Here is a 12,940-nt window from a genome sequence, read left to right on the forward strand (position 1 = left end):
ACGAAAGTCACAACAGCAGCACAACAATACAACAACAGTCAAACCATCTCATTAGCCACAAGAAGGCTGGGTTCCGACACATGCCAAACAGATGAATAAAACTCCCCTTAATGAGGACAGCTACAGAAATGAACAACAAATAATGACACAAACAGCAGTTGATAATGGATACAAAACAAATAGACTAACTAAACAAAAATGAAAAGTGCACCCAGCACAAAACAGCAAACAGGTGACCACCAGTACATAATCACAGGTGCTCTGAGCACTATGGCTCTGAGCACTATGGGACTCAACTGCTGAGGTCATCAGTCCCCTAGAACTTAGAACTAGTTAAACCTAACTAACCTAAGGACAGCACACACATCCATGCCCGAGGCAGGATTCGAACCTGCGACCGTAGCGGTCTCGCGGTTCCAGACTGTAGCGCCTAGAACCGCACGGCCACTTCGGCCGGCAACAGGTGCGCTGAACATAACACACAGAATAAAAACGTACACATCTGAAAAAGAAGGATCCACAACAACAACAACAACAAAAATGGGACACACTCACCTACAACAACAAAGCAACTCACTAAATTTGCAATATACTGCCGGCCGGTGTGGCCGTGCGGTTCTAAGCGCTTCAGTTTGGAACCGCGTGACCGCTACGGTCGCAGGTTCGAATCCTGCCTCGGGCATGGATGTGTGTGATGTCCTTAGGTTAGTTAGGTTTAAGTAGTTCTAAGTTCTAGGGGACTAATGACCTCAGCAGTTGAGTCCCATAGTGCTCAGAGCCATTTGAACCATTTTTTGTAACAAAGTGTTTGAAGTCACGCTGGTACGTTCTGTTGCTGTGTGTTTCCATTCCATGATTAATGTGATTTGAAGAGAAGTAATAAAATGAGCTCTAACATGGAAAGTAAGCGCCTCCGGACACATGTCCACATAATATATTTTCTTTCTTTGTGTGTGAGGAATGTTTCCTGAAAGTTTGACCGTACCTTTTTGTAACACCCTGTATATGTTGAACACCTGAAGTAGCGTAAACAAAGCATGACTTTAAAATTGTGGTTTTAACACTGTCGTTCTGGTCATCGATGAAGACGTTATGTCGCAGCTGAGCCAGTTTTCAGTAATCTGAAAACAAATAATTTGAAGAAGACGTATTGCAATCACTAGTACGAAGGCCAGATGTCTGGTTCTCCCGTAGCACTCTCCATACAGTGACGTGGTCAACGTTAACTTGTACAGCAGCAACTTCTCTGACGCTGACATTAGGGTTATCGTCAACTGCACGAAGAATTGTCTCGTCCATTGCAGGTGTCCTTGTGGTTCTAGGTCTTCCCCAGTCGCGAGTCATAGGCTGGAATGTACATACTGACGAAACTAAAATGAGCTCTAACATGGAACGTAAGCGTTTCCGGACACATGTCCACATAACATCTTTTCTTTATTTGTGTGTGAGGAATGTTTCCTGAAAGTTTGGCCGTTCCTTTTTGTAACACCCTGTAGTTGCATTTCTTCACATACAACACGTAACTTTTCTACACGTTGTCGTTTGTGTCATTATCCTATTACGGTGGACACCTGTGTAGATGCATGTTAGTATTGATTCCGTCGCATAACGATGCAGTACAGTAAGATCTCGAACGAGTGCCGTTTACGCGTTTGCATAACGCCTGCTACAGTTGCCGGAGACTGGCCGTGGCTTGTTTGGCCAGCTGAGCCGGCGACCTCTGCAGCTCGGCAGGGAGGCACCTGTTACTGCCGACGCCGCCCTCGGGCTACATCACGGCACTCCCGGCCCCTCCTTCCGAGGCCTTCGGCACTTAGCCATGGTCCAGTGGTTGGCCTCAGTGTCTGTGGAAGCGGTATCTTGCGTTGTGGATCGTGACTGTTTTTCGTAAGAGCTCTAGGCCGCTGTGCTTCAAAATATTTCCTCTGAAGCAATGTCAGCAGCTCTTGTGTCTCCACTTGACTTTTTATGTTGCTACAAACCTGCACAAACTGAGGTTATGTTACCCACAAGTTTCATACATGTGAACGTTTAGCAGGCCAAAAGTAGGAAAACAAATTGGATATACTGCAGCGTCACGGGCTTCTTGAATGAAAACGAGTGCAACGCGGGTTTGATGATTTACAGCGTTTACTGACGGATCAACTTGTCACGTAAAAGACAGAAATGCACACTACTGGCCATTAAAATTGCTGCACCACGAAGACGACGTGCTACAGACGCGAAATTTAACCGACAGGAACAAGATGCTGCGATATGCAAATGATTAGCTTTTCAGAGCATTCACACTAGGTTGGCGCCGGTGGCGACACCCACAACGTGTTGACGTGAGGAAACTTTCCAATCGATTTCTCATACAGAAACAGCAGTTGACCGGCGTTGCCTGGTGAAACGTTGTTGTGATGCCTCGTTTAAGGAGGAGAAATGCGTACCATCACGTTTCCGACTTTGATAAAGGTCGGATTGCAGTCTATCGCGATTGCGGTTTACCGTATCGCCACATTGCTGCTCGCCTTGGTCGAGATCCAGTGACTGTTAGAAGAATATGGAATCGGTGGTTTCAGGAGGGTAATACGGAACGCCGTGCTGGATCCCAACGGCCTCGTATCACTACCAGTCGAGATGACAGGCATCTTATCCCCATGGCTGCAACGGATCGTGCAGCCACGTCTCGATCCCTGAGTCAGTAGACTTGCAAGACAACAACCATCAGCACGAACAGTTCGACGACGTTTGCAGCAGCATGCACTATCATCTGGGAGACCATGGCTGCGGTTACCATTGACGCTGCATCACAGACAGCAGCGCCTGCGATGGTGTACTCAACGACGAACCTGGGTGCACGAATAGCAAAAAATGAATCCAGCTTCTGTCTACAACATCATGATGGTCGCATCCGTGTTTGACGACATCGCGGTGAACGCACATTGGAACCGTGTATTCGTCATCACCATACTGGCGTATCACCCGGAGCGATGGTATGGGGTGCCATTGGTTACACGTCTCGGCTACCTCTTGTTCGCGTTGACGGCGCTTCGTACAGTGGACGTTACATTTCAGATGTGTGTGGCTGTAGCCTTCATTCGATCCCTGCGAAACCCTACATTTCAGCAGGATAATGCACGACCACATGTTGCAAGTCCTGTACGAGCCTTTCTAGATACAGAAAATGTTCCACTGCTGCCCTGGCCAGCACATTCTCCAGTTCTCTCACCAATTGAAAACGTCTGGTCAATGGTGGCCGAGCAACTGGCTCGTCACGATACGCCAGTCACTACTGTTGATGAACTGTGGTATCGTGTTGAAGCTGCATCGGCAGCTGTACCTGTACACGCCACCAAAGCTCTGTTTGACTCAATGCCCAGGCGTATCAAGGCCGTTATTACGGCCAGAGGTGATTGTTATGGGTACTAATTTCTCAGTATCTATGCACCCAAACTGCGTGAAAATGTAATCACATGTCAGTTGTAGTATAATATATTTGTCCAATCAATACCCGTTTATCATCTGCATTTCTTCTTGGTGTAGCAATTTTAATGGTCAGTAGTGTATATTAAGAGGCTCTTGAAGTTTATGACGTTTGATAATAGCAGTAGGTCACAAGTATTGACAAAAATAACAATTGTATTTTGTTATTGTTATCGACATTACTTCCTTTTATTGCAACTAAAAGACAGTTATTATGTACTGGCATATTCCACCAAGTCTGTAACGGCAAGAAGGCACCGAAATTTGTTCGTAGGTGGCAGTACTGTTTTATGAATCGATAAACTACTCAGTCGTGCATACAGATGACTGGAAAGGCATGAAAAAAGTACGGAATGGGTGCTTTACACTTAGTACTGACAAGACCAAGTGACGCAGTCTAAGTTATTGTAGTCGGAACAGAAGCATTACTTATTTAGAAGACATTTCGAGAAAAGAGCACCTGTTTTAATAATGCGACAAAAATATAGCGAACCCAAACCCGCCGATAATATTTCTGTTGTTCAGGGATATCTTCCGAGTATTTCAGCACCCCTGGTCTCTGGCGGTTCATTACAGAGTAACTACAATTCTTTTGATTCCTTAGCACCATTTATCTTTGTGTCTGTATCGCAGTGATAACATTTGTTCAGCAACGGATATATCAGCGTTATGCGCAGTGTGTCTTGTCTAGAATAAAACATGTTCCATTCAATCACAACACTTGCTGTTGACAACAGTAACGCCCACTCGACACTTTGTCCTCAAGCTTTCCTCCAAGAGGGCTCGGTTCTATTCCGGATTTATTTTTTCCAGCAGTATTAGTTATGTACTAACAGTGATACACAGCAGTACTATGGATAGCCTTACTGCTGGAGAGTTGGCCGATATCCACCTCGTGAATGGCTTCACTGAACGCAATGCAAGAGCGCCACAACGGCGCCGTGCTGAGTTGTTCCCGCAGCGATGGCAGCCAAGCCTGAGCTTTTACATCTGTGCAAAGATGTCAGTAGTAGGGATATGGGGATCCTGGTACACTTTTGATATCCAATTGATACGCAAATTAAGTAAACTGGTCAATTAATTATCTCCCCCCTCCCCCCCCCCCCCCTATTGGCGGGAATTTCGAATTTTATCGGGAGTTTCGAATTTTGGAGGGAATTTCAAAAATTGTGGGAATTTTTTGTCTCAGGGCTCTGCTGACGCCCCACCCCCACTTCCCCCAGGGAAATTGATGGGAAATTCATATTTGGGTGGAATTCTTTTTGTTCCACTTACGTGACCAAGATTGGTCATCATTGTGGAAGCATCCCAGTGTGCCTGATCAATGAGATGAATGTGAAGGATAGAGCAGCTTTCGATAGCTCTATTTTTTTTACATGTACGCATTCAAAACAGGACTGCAGCCATAGTTCACTGCATGGGGGATGATGACTACGATAATGGAATAAAATGGCTCTGAACACTATGGGACTTAACTTCTGAGGTCAGCGGTCCCCTAGAACTTAGAACTACGTAAACCTAACTAACCTAAGGACATCACACACATCCATGCCCGAGGCAGGATTCGAACCTGCGACCGCTCGGCCACCCAGGCCAGCGATAATGGAAGAGTGTAGGAGAAAGAAGAAAAAGAATTCGGTTTAGCAGACTGTGACAATGCAGAACGATGGAGCCAAAATGCATGTCACAACCGATACGTGCTCATGCACTGTCAAGATATTCCACATGAAGCATTCACTCATCCGAAATGGAAGTGGTGGGCAGTTGATGCTAATTCGCTTCAGTGGGAGCATTTTCGTATATGAGGTATACACCACTGGAGACCTGCAACTGCTCATCCCCATCCACTTACCCCTCCAACAACCCATCCTCTCAGCCCATCGTCACTCACTCACCATCCTCACTGCTGTGCAGAATGCATCCCATCGAAGAGCTGTTGGTGTCTAATTGGGAGGAGTTTAACAGCCATGTTGTCTGTAAGCATATAGTAGAGAACTGCACCCATAGCCTCCTTCCTACATGCAGAATGGGAAGGAGAAATGCTGGATGAGTGCTTGAAGAAGAAGAGGAATATTGGCTAGCAGATAATGGCTATGCAGCAGAATGCTATCAAGATGCATTCTACAAATTATGCAAACCGATGCTGTTGTTATAACTGCTTGCCATTTTCGAAATGCACAGTCAATTTTCCACATCACAAGAGACACCTGCCTCCAATCCAGAGAACCAAGCAAGTAGTTTACTTCACAATTATGCCTCCAAGGTGCATCAAATTTGCAGTAGCCAAGAGGAGCGCAGCATCTGATCACATAGTGGATATAAAGTGGACCCAGCAGCTCTGCAGTCTCAGTTCCACTCAGCATGAAGTGCCAGCTGAGATCGTGCAGTGCTGCCCAGCCACAGCAGCAGCAGAATAGGGAGAAGTCACGGAAGAGTAAGGTCCCCTTGATTAAGTCTGTGTTAACTGTCATGTGAGGAAGACAAAATCTTTGTACTGCTATTATCGCTTGTAACAGGTTTTCGTTGTTACTCATAAGTGGATGCGACGTCCTCCAGCTTGTTGGGATCTGCAGCAGCAGTGATGTCTCCCAGCCGGTCGGGACCCATAGCAGCAGCAGCACAGTGGTTGGAAGTGTTTACATATTGGTACAGAAGCATCCACAGACAGAGACTGGCATCTTATGGTAGAGATCGAAAATGCAGCTAGAAGTGTTAAACTGTGGTTTATGGAGGTTGAATGGGATGAAATGTGTCTTGCAAAAGTGTACATCCAGGAGCCGTTGTCTGCCGGGTATCAACCTAGCCATCCTCCTCTGGACATTCACTGTGCTGCTCCAACTCTGTCCATTACAACAGTGTATGATGACTCTGCACTCCATGTGAAACTGGGTGACACATCCATTAATCTACAGAACTCCACCATTACAGACTTGTTCGTTCTACAGATGGCGCTATCCATTGTGTTGGAAAGACTGAACAGATGTCTGCCTTGTGTTAAAAATATGTATATGGACATTGCAGAGTATCACCATAGAAACAGTGTGCATGTAAACGACTTCGAGCAGTGGATCAATATGGTGCCAACGAAAACTAATGTACTGCCAATAAGTTGGAGAGAAATGCATGCTGAATTCTGTGCATACGAGAAGGCTTTATTTTCTATGTTCTATACTGGAGTTAAGATAAAGAAAGAGGCTGTTGATGTTGTGCATCCCGTGTATGATTACCGAATAAAAATGTGTGTAACCATGTAAGTGTTTTATTTCTTACCTCTCATTATATTACAAGTACTGAAGCTCTTGCTACAAGTATATTCACAGCAAACATGCAGCAGCAGAAAATTATGTCATTTAACTAAATTCTCTGTAAAAGCCCATTGCATACCAGTACCTGACATAGTGGGTACCATGGCAGGGCCTAGTGTTCATTATTTTCTATAAAAACCCATTGCACCCCAGTACCTGAGGCAGTAGGTATCATGAAGGGGTGGGTGAAGCATCAAGACGTTATTGTAAGAGTGTGGAGATGTGGGTGGCGCCATGCAAGAAGACTGGAAAAAGAATTGTGTACTCCTTCCTGACAACATACATGCAATAATTGTAGGTCCATCAAACTGCAGCAATATAAATTTTCCGATGTCGCTGCTAACACATCCCAATAGAGTCCGCTTTGAGCATCTAAGCGTATTTTCAAAAACATTGTTTCAGCCCAAATACCAATTATTACAGGAGATATTGTAGGGTGCAAATGGTGTGACATACACAACATTCAGTGAGAGCAGTGATATCGCTCCACTGGAAAAAGTAAACTCAAACACAGTGTTCATATTTGATGATTATGCTGTGGAAAACTAAGATCAAATTTGACGATATTTCTGTTTTGGTCGCCATATGCCTGTTGATGTATTTGATCTGAGACACACGCATTCCAGAATCCCAAAATAGCTGGTGAGGGATAGCGTAAACCTAATTATAGCGTTCAAACAGGACAATCTGAATTTAAAACACATTTACCAGGCTCTTGTAGGAACCGATACGTCTTTCAATGATTTTGTAAATATATGTGCAGATTGCTGGAATTACTCACAGTATGGGTTTCTCGTTATTGATAAAACAAGAAAACTGAATGAAGGCAGATATAGACGGAACTTCCAGGGGTTCCTATATCTATAGCCACTGAAAGACGTGAGTACATCGGTATACGCATTGGATAAATTCGCATGCATGCTGGAAATTCAGTCTGATAGGATGGGTGTGCACAGACAAAAAATTCACTTGCACATGGACGCGAAAATTCAAACTCTCGAACGTAAAGTTGGAGGCATGTGCAAGGAACTAGAGACATTGTCATACACTTCTGACACTGAACAGTACACTGAATGATCGGGTTAATGTAATTGGAAAGAAAGTAAGCGACTTAACTGAAGGGAAAATACACTCCTGGAAATGGAAAAAAGAACACACTGACACCGGTGTGTCAGACCCACCATACTTGCTCCGGACACTGCGAGAGGGCTGTACAAGCAATGATCACACGCACGGCACAGCGGACACACCAGGAACCGCGGTGTTGGCCGTCGAATGGCGCTAGCTGCCCAGCATTTGTGCACCGCCGCCGTCAGTGTCAGCCAGTTTGCCGTGGCATACGGAGCTCCATCGCAGTCTTTAACACTGGTAGCATGCCGCGACAGCGTGGACGTGAACCGTATGTGCAGTTGACGGACTTTGAGCGAGGGCGTATAGTGGGCATGCGGGAGGCCAGGTGGACGTACCGCCGAATTGCTCAACACGTGGGGCGTGAGGTCTCCACTGTACATCGATGTTGTCGCCAGTGGTCGGCGGAAGGTGCACGTGCCCGTCGACCTGGGACCGGACCGCAGCGACGCACAGATGCACGCCAAGACCATAGGATCCTACGCAGTGCCGTAGGGGACCGCACCGCCACTTCCCAGCAAATTGGGGACACTGTTGCTCCTGGGGTATCGGCGAGGACCATTCGCAACCGTCTCCATGAAGCTGGGCTACGGTCCCGCACACCGTTAGGCCGTCTTCCGCTCACGCCTCAACATCGTGCAGCCCGCCTCCAGTGGTGTCGCGATAGGCGTGAATGGAGGGACGAATGGAGACGTGTCGTCTTCAGCGATGAGAGTCGCTTCTGCCTTGGTGCCAATGATGGTCGTATGCGTGTTTGGCGCCGTGCAGGTGAGCGCCACAATCAGGACTGCATACGACCGAGGCACACAGGGCCAACACCCGGCATCATGGTGTGGGGAGCGATCTCCTACACTGGCCGTACACCACTGGTGATCGTCGAGGGGACACTGAATAGTGCACGGTACATCCAAACCGTCATCGAACCCATTGTTCTACCATTCCTAGACCGGCAAGGGAACTTGCTGTTCCAACAGGACAATGCACGTCCGCATCTATCCCGTGCCACCCAACGTGCTCTAGAAGGTGTAAGTCAACTACCCTGGCCAGCAAGATCTCCGGATCTGTCCCCCATTGAGCATGTTTGGGACTGGATGAAGCGTCGTCTCACGCGGTCTGCACGTCCAGCACGAACGCTGGTCCAACTGAGGCGCCAGGTGGAAATGGCATGGCAAGCCGTTCCACAGGACTACATCCAGCATCTCTACGATCGTCTCCATGGGAGAATAGCAGCCTGCATTGCTGCGAAAGGTGGATATACACTGTACTAGTGCCGACATTGTGCGTGCTCTGTTGCCTGTGTCTATGTGCCTGTGGTTCTGTCAGTGTGATCATGTGATGTATCTGACCCCAGGAGTGTCTCAATAAAGTTTCCTCTTCCTGGGACAATGAATTCACGGTGTTCTTATTTCAATTTCCAGGAGTGTAGCTATTATGGAGAAGGGGTAGCAGTATACGAAGAAGAGTAGCGGATATATAAAACCTCATGCTGCACAGAAATCCGATTAGTATACAATGGGATGTCGACTAAGCATAAAGTCATCGAGGCACGGAAGGTCGTTCGAGAGAAGCTACGTTTGCTGAGGTTAGGGCATTTGAAGCGGGAGCAGACACTGCGAGAAACCTTTAAACCAGATATTAAATCTCTCGATGAACTCTCAGCGAAATACCACAACGACGATGATGACGCATTGCCGATGCCATTAAGCATCACAGCTACGCTAGGATAGACAAAACACTCGATGTCAGTGGTGAAAACCGATACTTGTTGGGCACACAGCCTGTAACTTGAAATGAAAAGACAATGCAGATCGGTGATGTACAGTTTCAAAGAATACCTGGTCTCTTGAACCTTATTTTCCTTAGACCCACAAAAAATGCATTTGATTGATCTGCATAAGAATGCAAAAATCCGAAGCAATGTGAAATACAAATCCATTATAAAACCTATATTAGATGGTGAAAAAAATAGCAGCGGTGATGGTATTGACATTCAGCATAAAAGAGTGAGCAATCGACTCCCGCAGTATACACTATGTGATCAAAAGTATCCCTACACCCTCAAAAACATACGTTTTTCATTTTAGGTGCTTTGCTTTGCCACCTACTGCCTGATACTCCATATCAGCGATCTCAGTAATCATTAGACATCGTGAGATAGCAGAATGGGGCGCTCCAAGGAACTCACGGACTTCGAAAGTGGTCAGGTGATTGGGAGTCACTTGTGTCATAACGTCTGCACGCGAGATTTCCACACTCCTAAACATCCCTAGGTTCACTTTTCCGATGTGATCGGGAAGTGGAAAGGTGAAGGGACACGTACAGCATAAAGGCGTACAGGCCGACCTCGTCTGTTGACTGACGGACACCGCCCACAGTTGAAGAGGGTCGTAATGTGTAATAGGCAGACATCTATCCAGACCATCACACAAGAATTCCAAACTGCATCAGGATCCACTGCAAGTACTATGACAGTTAAACGGAAGGTGAAAAAACTTGTATTTCATGGTTGAGCGGCTGCTCATAAACCACACATCAGGCTTCGCTTGGTGTAAGGAGCGTAAACATTGGACGATTGAACAGTGGAAAAACATTATGTGGAGTGACGATCCCCGGTACACAATGTGGCGATCTGATGGCATGATATGGGTTTGGCGAATGCCCGGTGAACGTCATCCGCCAGCGTGTATAGCACCAACAGTAAAATTCGGATGCGGTGCTGTTATGGTGTGGTCGTGTTTTTCATGGAGGGATCTTGCACCATTACAGCGCAGGCCTACATCGGTTTTAAGCACCTTCTTGCTTCCCACCGTTGAAGAGCAATTTGGGGATGGCGATTGAGTCTCTCAACACGATCGAGCACCTGTTCATAATGCACAGCCTGTGGCGGAGTAGCTACACCAATAACATCCCTGTAATGAACTGGCCTGTCTGAATCCTATAGAACATCTTTGGGATGTTTTGGAACGCCGACTTCGTGCCAGGCCTCACCGACCGACATCGATACCTCTCCTCAGTGCAGCACTACGTGAAAAATGGGCTGCCATTTCCCAAGAAACCTTCCAGCACCTGATTGAACGCATGTCTACGAGAGTGGAAGCTGTCATCAAGGCTAACGGTAGACCAACACCATATTGGATTCCAGCATTACCGATGGAGGGTGCCTCGAACTTGTAAGTCATTTTCAACCAAGTGTCTGGATACTTTTGATCACATAGGATATTATTACGATGACCCCAATGAACTAATAGATCAACTACGACTGCTTATGGTATCAGCTCCCGCAAGTAATGCAGCTCATTCAAATGAAGTTGTTTCAATAATTTCTGTGCTTAGAGAGAGAGATATCATCGAATATGATTGGAAACTGTAGTTAGAGAACTGCGCAAACAAGCACGCAAAACATACCTTTGTAGATATGTTATAATTAAAGCTTTGGACAACTTGTGGCGGCGGATCTTGCCGAAATGAGGGAATATTTGCGTATGAATTACGGATTCAAATATATTTTAATGGTCATTGATTCCTATTTTTATTGCGTATGATTACTGAATAAAAATGTGTGTAACCATGTATGTGTTTTATTTCTTACCTCTCATTATATTACAAGTACTAAAGCTATGGCTACCAGTATATTCACAGCGTTTGAGAAGTCTTACATGCCAAACTGATCAACCGAGATATTCAAAGTTTCCAAAGTGTGGATAACGAATCCTTGAACCTACCTTTTAAGGGAGCAAAAACAGGGTTGATGGTCCGCACGTGTTTGAGCGATTGTTTCAGACTGGGACGAATCGAAGTCCAGAAAACCTTCAAACAGATCACGGCGGCGAGTTTTACAACTAATATTTCATGACTGTGAAGAATCGGTGTGGAATACATCTCTACTCGACATTCAACCACCCGAAGGGGAGCATTGTGGAGCGACTGAACAGAACAGTGAAAGCCCAAATTGTGGATGCGATTCAATCTTTGTGGCTCACACAAATGGATCGATGTCCTCCCTCAAATAATTGTACAGTATAATCGAACGAAACATCGCACAACAAAAATGAGACCAATCGATGTTCAAGATAATAGACTTCTAGATACAGTATACAATCGTGTTAAAAACGCAAACAGAACTTCAGTGTACGTGATTTAGTGTGTATTTCAAAACACAAGACAGAATTTGAGAGGTAGTACATGCCAAACTGGTCAATCGAGATATTCAAAGTTTCCAAAGTGTGGAGAACGAATCCTTGAGCCTACCTCTTAAGGGTCAACAGTGGTACTGAAACTGTAGGATGCTTTTACACAGAACAGTTACAGAAGATCTCGGAATCAGATGTGTATCTCGTAGAGAGGGTCATACGACGTCAAGGGAATAGAGCGTTAGTTAAATGGCTTGGTTTTCCCGCACCACAAAACAACTGGATCGACGCTGACGATTTGCTGTATAAGACGGTGAGCAGACCACTACATCAGCAGCATAAAGTGTGTGACAGGAGGTGCATTACAGGAGGAAGTGGTATTCCCGACAAACTACCGATCGAATTACACATTCCTGGATATAACTGTGGACCTGGAACATAGCTTCAAAATCGATACGCACATGGTGATAGGGGTATAAATCTGCTCGACGAAGCGAGTATGGAACACAACATACCATATGCAGCAAATAAAGGTCACCACACAGCCGATCGAATTTTAGCTGATGAAGCTAAGGCAATACGTGCGAGAAAGGATATTGGTATAGGTTAAGACATTGCAGCAATTGCAATTAAAAAAACTATGCGTGGTAAAGTTGGGCTTGGCTTCGAAGAAGTCCAGGCAAGTTATGAGTGATGCACGTAGAGCGCTAAGGAAGAAGATGACAAGCAAAGGGTGCATGAAAAACTGCATCCTGACAGTGACGTATGCAGCTAAAAGTGCCCTGGAGCAGAAGAGAGCTAGAAAAAGAAGATCTGTTAAACCCGTCAGGGTTCTACCAACACCCAAGACGTCGGGTGGAATTATTCCCTTCCTCATTCCTACCCCAGCCGGTCTCTTGGTGGTGGGTT

Source organism: Schistocerca piceifrons, chromosome 4 (assembly GCF_021461385.2).
Source record: "Schistocerca piceifrons isolate TAMUIC-IGC-003096 chromosome 4, iqSchPice1.1, whole genome shotgun sequence".
NCBI lineage: Eukaryota > Metazoa > Arthropoda > Insecta > Orthoptera > Acrididae > Schistocerca > Schistocerca piceifrons.